We start from the raw sequence: 7,316 nt of genomic DNA, 5'->3' as shown, positions 1-7,316 counted from the left end.
CAAAGGGTTTGAAACTTTACTCGTGTGTGTGGTCCTTCCGGGGTTTTAAATTCTGCAGAAAACAACCTAAATCTATCACTATCGCACCCTTGGTGTATACACTGCCCTGGCTGAGACAGAAGACATCAGAAAGCTGTGTCTTGATGCAAATATGCCAGCAATCGATGTCATAAGGATGTCATACAAGATCTGCTGCCCTGCTCTTCTGGTTCCTGAGTGCCTACAGGGAGGATTGCCTAATGTTAGAACATTGGCTCATGAAGCTGTAGCTTCTGTTTAGCTATGACACTAGAAGATGGGAACAGACAGGCACTTCCTATTCCAGTGTCCCAAATACAAGGGAGGGTGAGAAAGATATTTGCTTAGATGATCAGGACCTGGAAAAAGGCGTCTCACTGAAAAGCAATGAGGACAAACTGTGCCTGACTCTGGGCAATGGAGAGAGATGGCACAGATGGCATCGCCCTAAAAAGCCACCTGCCACCAGCTCAGAAATAGACTTTGCTGACAACCCTGAACACAGCACATGACTCTACTCTGGGCAGACCAAACCGGCCTCTGACAGATACCTGAAGGGGGTTGTCCTATTCTTACACACCAGCAACCCTTGTCTAGCTTGCCATCGAATAGAATTCACACCACCATGGGACGTTGGACAAATCGTTTCGGTTCTCTGTACCTCAGTTCTCCACCTGTAAAAGAGGGATTAAAAGTGATCCGCCCTCCTGGTTCTTTTCTGCTTTACAAATAATTAAGACTGATGCAGAGGCCTGATGGGTGAAAAGCACAGTCCCCATCAATTACGAACCTTAACTACCTGTAGTTTAAAGCTTTAATAAGATAACGTCCAGAGCATATATCACTACCTGAATCATGCATAAGGGACAGAGCAGGATAGCGTTGATAGATAAGGGGGATTGATCTCTTGTGAAATAATTAAAATCTTATGACTTGCTTTCCCTGTGACCTACTTTCATAACACTAAACTAACACTGCTAAGTACTTTGGTCAAAAAGAAAACGTGGCATGTTTGTATCAGCAGGTAAACAAACCTATGTACCTCCTGTCCTTAACTTACAAACACATGTTCTTATGGTCTGATGTGATGTAAATCCTGCTATATATATGTGACATGTATCCTGCCTCGGGGTGTTCCTCCTCTGGCATTAGTCGGGGAGGGCACCCGCTCAGCTGACCGTGTAATAAAGGTCTGTATAATAGACTCAGTTTTGCCATCTGTGTCCCTCTTTGGAGTAACTGGCTAGCTCCAGGGAGAAACGAGCCTATTTTGGCTAACAGCGTAATTATCAGCTACCCAGTCCTGGGCACAGGTAGGCTGTTTCTGCCATCATCTGGTCCAACTGAGTGACTGTCCTGTGTTGCCCCACCCTCCTGTGTTAGACACACATCCTTTATGCCGGTGCAGATTATTAAAAAGAGCTTAATGATAAAGATTCTGTTCTAAATATTGCTGGATGAGGCATGCCACACACGGGGCCAAGACCCTCTGGTTTATTAATTCAAACCTTTATTTGAACCAAAAGCATGGCCTTGTGTTTACAATTAGAAAGGAACAAATGACAGAGATACAGAAAAGGATATTGGCCAATTATCTTCTGGGGCGTAGGTGGGTCATGATGGATTTCTCCCACGAGTCTCCAACCATGTCCTTCCTCTCTAGCAGGTTTATGCTTTTTCCACAGTGTGACAGTCCAATAAACCTTACAATATGCATGCGCGTGCTACAGTTTACTTAATGTTTGCTGACCACGCTATTTTCATGTCAGCATGTCATCTTTCCCCAGACAGGCACTTCCCTGTTTTTCCCAGTGCAGTGACTTTTTAGCCATTATATTTGGAGTACAAAGAGGGTACTGATTAGCTTCATTTTATCTTGATCTTACCAAACATCACCTTTGTCCTAGCAGCGTCATTTAAGCAAGCTCACATGAGGCAACACTCATGTCAAGCAAAGACCACGCTGTGTTACTGAAGCCATGTTGGTCCCAGGATATTTGAGACACAAGGTGGGTGAGGTCATATCTTTTATTGGATCAACTTCTGTAGGTGAGCGAGACGAGTTTTCCTTTCCAAGACCTGAAGCAGAGCTCCGCGGAAGCTCGAAAGCTTGTCTCTTTCACCAGCAGAGTTGGCGCAATAAAAACAAAGACTGGGCCAAAGTCAGTTAGCTGAGCAAGCGTATTACCCTGGCCTGTATACATGACCCAGGCTTATGTTCTTTCCGACAGTGTATTTTCATACACACAACATAATAACTAACCCCAAATCCTTCTAGTACATTTTTTATTTAGCCTGGTAGTGGTAAAATTTTAACCGGTACCTACTTGTCTATATTTTTTTAACCATTACCACCTTCCTCATTACTCAATCCAGCTGTCTTTTCATTGTTTTTCTGTGTTCCATTATTTCTTACAACGGTCTTAGTCTTACTTATATGCTTCTTGTGGCCTGGGAGTTTCTGGATGGCTACTTCTGATCAGTCACTGCCTGTCTACGACCTAGCTTGTCTCACTAGGGAGATCTGCACCTGGCTAGTAAATCATCCATTTGTCTGGGTTGCTTTGCCCTATTATCTACACAGTCCAAGAATCCACTGTAGATAAGACCGGACAAACCAGCTTTCTGTTTTTTACAACCTCTGAAGCTGTCTTAGCAGAGTTTTGAGATCTGTGTCAAAAAGACACCCAAAGACAACAGAAAAATTCCCTTTTATATTTTCTAATAACACTGTTAAATATATACTAGCTACTTCTCTAACATTATTTAATATGCATTTATCTAACACAGTTAATTATACATTTTTTTTTACAGATGTAATGCAGCATAAACCCAAAATACAACTGCAGTTGCCTCAGTGTTCAAGTTGTTAGTACACTGCCATCTGCTGGCTTTGGAGAGATTAACATCCCCACATCACAGAGGCTACGCTTAAACAGGCCAAACTTCCATGAATTTAAATAGCATTATTATTAATTAATTATTATTATTATTCATGTTTATTATGGAAGTGCCTGGGGATCAAACAAAGCCAGGACCCCATTTTTCTAAGTAATGCACAAACGCTGCTCACAAATGCAAGTCCCTTCTGCTTTTAATAGGACCATGCCACTTTTACCAGTTCAGTTCAGGGTTATGAATGATCGAAGGAAAAACTACTTAAGTTTTCAGTACAGTAAAATGTTGTTGCTTTTTAAAGCCCTCTCCCTGCCCTTCAAAGACTTTTAAAGGAGTCCATCTGGGGCTATAATGATAAGCCCTATATGCTCTGTATCCCATAAAGCCACAATCCTACTCGCAGGGAGGGATCCAGGAAGGGACTTAGGCTCACAATACTGAGCGTCACAGCAACTAATTTCCGGGTGCCCAGAAAAACCACACCAACAGCACTGCCGAGTTAGGCACTTAGGCTCCCTATACAATGAATTGGGAGAGAGAAGCGCTTTAGAATGTGGTCCACAAAGCAGCATACTAGACAGGGAGCCACCTGAGCTAGACAATGCAAGATGCTGAGTGTGTGTGTGTGTGTGTGTGTGTGTACACATGTGCACACACACATGTACAAACTTTGCCCCGCTCTTTCAGAGACTAGGCTGCAGAGAGGCCCCAACTCTGCTTAGCGATCAACAAACGGGAGCCTGCTATCTTATGGGGTTTCTTGCAGGACTGAATTAGGCACTCAAAACAAAATGGGTAGAAAAGGAGGTGGTGGTGGTACACAACCGAGCAGCTTTGCAAGATCAGGACCTTCTCCCCTGCAGATCTGAGCTGCAATCCTGCAAATCCTTGCGCACTTATGCAACTACCGTGAGCAGCCTCGACAGAGAAGGCGGTAAAGTTAAGCACATCCGGGTGTGCAGGATTGGAGCCCTACTGATGCCTTTGTCTGTTGCTTCTGGTAGTAGTTTTTTTAAGGCACTCTCCTCTTGCTCCTCCTTGGAGATGCTGCCCTCCATAAGTCTTCCCTAGAAGTTCTTAAAAACATGGCTGTATTTCCTTAGAGGGGCTGAATGGATTGAGAGCTTGCCATTAGTAGTCATTATTTAGTTTTATGATTAATTATTATTATGTATATGACAGTGATGCCTAAAAACCCCAACCAAGCTCAGTGTACTGCATGTGTACTGTGCTGGGCACAGTACACATGCAAAGTAAAAGACAGCTCTGGACCTAAAGAGTTTGCAATCCAAATAGACAAGGCAGACAAAGAGCAGAAGGGGAAACTGAGGCATAGAGCAGGGAAGTGATTTGACCGTGGTCACCTGGAACAGAACCCAGTTCTCAAACCCTAACGCAGTGCCTTGTCCACTGCACCACGCTACCTCTCAACAGTCCTGTGGGCTGGGCTACCTTGAAACTATCTGTTTACTAGTGGTTTAGACCCCAATAGTGAGTTCTACAGAGAAGCTTCCCTTACTGAAGTCCTTGCAGGCTCAGGACTTATATCCCATTATCTAAATATGCTGGATGAGGCTTTGGCCCCAGTTAGTTTCTGTTTTATGAAGTGAAAAGGGGCATATTGACAAACATTTTCAAGTTAATTTCAGGGAGCATCCTGAAATCCAGCTCCATTATCACCTCCAGCCACACTACCCTCCCGTTAACCCCCCACTAGTACCCTCATCCAGTCTCTCCCCCTCAATGCCTTGTACTCCCTGGCGTTAATAGATATTAAACCTCTCCCATTCTCTTAGACCTATACTAACCACAACCTTTGTATGCAAACCAAAGTGTATTCTGCCTTCTCACCCAAAGCGCTTTGTCCTTTCTCTGAACTAGCATGTATGTCCAAACACTGAAGCAGATAGGATCAATGAAATCTCTTACTCTGACCCATGGAGAATACGTCCAGATGTTCAGATATGGACCCCTGGCAACTAACAAAGGATGCCTATTATTACAGATGTGTGTTGTGATGAACAAGAAGGTATGATTGATGAGGGGTACTTCTAATCTAAATAGGTTCGGTTATTGATAAGGGGTATGTTTATTGCACGCTATTTGAGATTTACAAAATGATGACCCACTGAAAGGTGTTTTTAGCTCATTGAGAATCACTTGTTGCCACAGATGTTCTTAGTAATAACAACTGGGTTAGAAATCCCTTTAGTTTATCACCTGTGGCATCTGAGATGCCATAAAAGAAGTTCCATAAGCAATTAAGTAAATTGAGATATCAAAAACAGACCACAGAGTGGGGTTGATTGTGAGAAAGTAGCTTCTCTTCCTCACAAAGGAATTTCTTTGTCCCACACACTATAATAGGGAAGAGTTTGGGGGAGTTAAGCTGGAGGTGGACAAGCAGTTATCTGTCTCCTAATTGCAGAGAGATTGATAAAGGGTGCTTTTCTTTCTGTACTCTGCTGGATCCATAGCTGACTAATAATCTCTGATTAAATAAGTCCAACTGACATCACACATTATTATGAATCAGAATACATACTAGTAGAACAGGCAGCAAGGCAAGCAGACTTTCAGTCACTGCAGCTGGGACCTCGACCCGGATAGGCTTTATAAAGCTTGGCAGCATTCATGGAAGCAGGGCTGCAATTATAACCCAGGAAGCAGATTGCTCTCTGCTGGGTGTTGCAGCAGAACAGAACCAAACCATGCAGTCTTGCCTCCCATCCCTGCTGCCCCAAGTGCTGAGGGGGCTTTATTCCCCTTCCCCCCAGGGAGCCAAGGATACACCCCTGCTCCTTGCCATTCCATTACTGACCTACCACCACCTACCCCAGGTGTCTTCAAATCTACCACCTCACTCTGCTATTGGATGCTGAGCCCAAACAAGCCCGCCCCCTCCTGCACTCCCATTCGCAGAAGAGAGAGCAACTACATTACCTAAAAGCTTGTGGTTAGCCACACATGCACGTCACTCTCTTTCCCTGGCTCAGAGAGAGAGAGGGAGTGGTGTGCACTTGTTGATTGACGCACGTGGTTCTGAGTAATACAGTTTTTAAGGAGGGTGATAAGAACATTACTAAATAGGGAGTTGCGGGTTGTTGCAAATGGGAGTGTTCCTCATATGCCGGGAGGCTTGGTCAGTCTGAGCCCAGCTCTACATTACAGAGTTAGATGATGGTGCAAAGCTGCTTATATTGACCCAAGCATTGGCCTGCTAAACTCAGGATTGTCAGTTCAATTCCTGAGGGGGCCATTCAGGGATCTGGGGCAAAAATTTGTCTGGGTATTGGTCCCCCTTTGAGCAGGGGGTTGGACTAGATGACCTCCTAAGGTCCCTTCCAACATGATATTCTATTCTAACTACATAAGCAGCTACACTAAAATTTTCCTTCCGCTGATGTAACTCGCTCACTACACCAACTTAATAACTCCAGGAGAGGCATTGAGACACAGTCAATGTAGTTAGGTCAAAACAGAGTCAATGTAGACACTGCATTGCTCACATCAAATGTTGCTGGCTTTCCAAAGCCAACCACAATGCCCCCACACTGACAGTTCAAGTGGCGCAAGCGCTCCTGGTAAGGACATGCCCCGCCCACACAAGGAGGAAAATGTAGATGTACGGAAGTGATGTCATTACTTAGATGACTGTATGCTAACATAAATTAGGCCAACTGAAAGAAGGTGCCTTGTTAATGTGCTGTTTGTAGGAGGCATTTGGATTCATGAATAATTTTGGCAAACTTGTCAATAGTCGTTGTCACTCTAACTCTCTCCATCCCTAACATCTCAGTCCATGTCATTTTCTTCTTTAGTCCCTAGGCTGCCCATATCCATGTTCTCAGAAAACCATATTCACATCCTATCAAAGCTAGTGGTTATTTCTTTGGGTGTTCGTGGGTTTGATCCTGCAGACATTTAAAGATATAACTTTACTAACCAGAGCAGGGACTTCAGGATCAAGGCCTTGAACTAGCATTATTTATATTAATTTTTCCCTACTTTATCTTTCAAGGGCTTGCACTTTGCACTCTGCACGCTGGGATTGCATGGGCACTTGCATTTTGCACGAAGGGCTGGCTTTCGCCCATGCACTTTGCACATGGGCGTTGCACGTCCCTCTGCCCTGTGCACGTGGCCTAGCCCCAGGCTTGTGCTTTGCCCACGGAAAGATGCTCGGGGTCTAGTACTCTGCACACCGGGATTGCTCGGGCACTTGCACCTCGCACATGCAGCGCCACAGGGGGCTTCCTACTTTGTATGTGCACGTCCCGTGTCCACGCGCATCGCTCCACGCTGCCATGCGCTCCCACGCCGCTTTCCCGCCTCTGCCCTGCAACGGAAGTGACGGAAGGAGGGCGAGCCAGGAGCAGGATGTGACGTTTTATCCGTTG

This window comes from Chelonoidis abingdonii, chromosome 4 (assembly GCF_003597395.2).
Source record: "Chelonoidis abingdonii isolate Lonesome George chromosome 4, CheloAbing_2.0, whole genome shotgun sequence".
In the NCBI taxonomy this organism is placed as follows: Eukaryota; Metazoa; Chordata; order Testudines; family Testudinidae; genus Chelonoidis; species Chelonoidis abingdonii.
The sequence above is the reverse complement of the archived record's forward strand: the minus strand, read 5'-3'. Positions refer to the sequence as shown.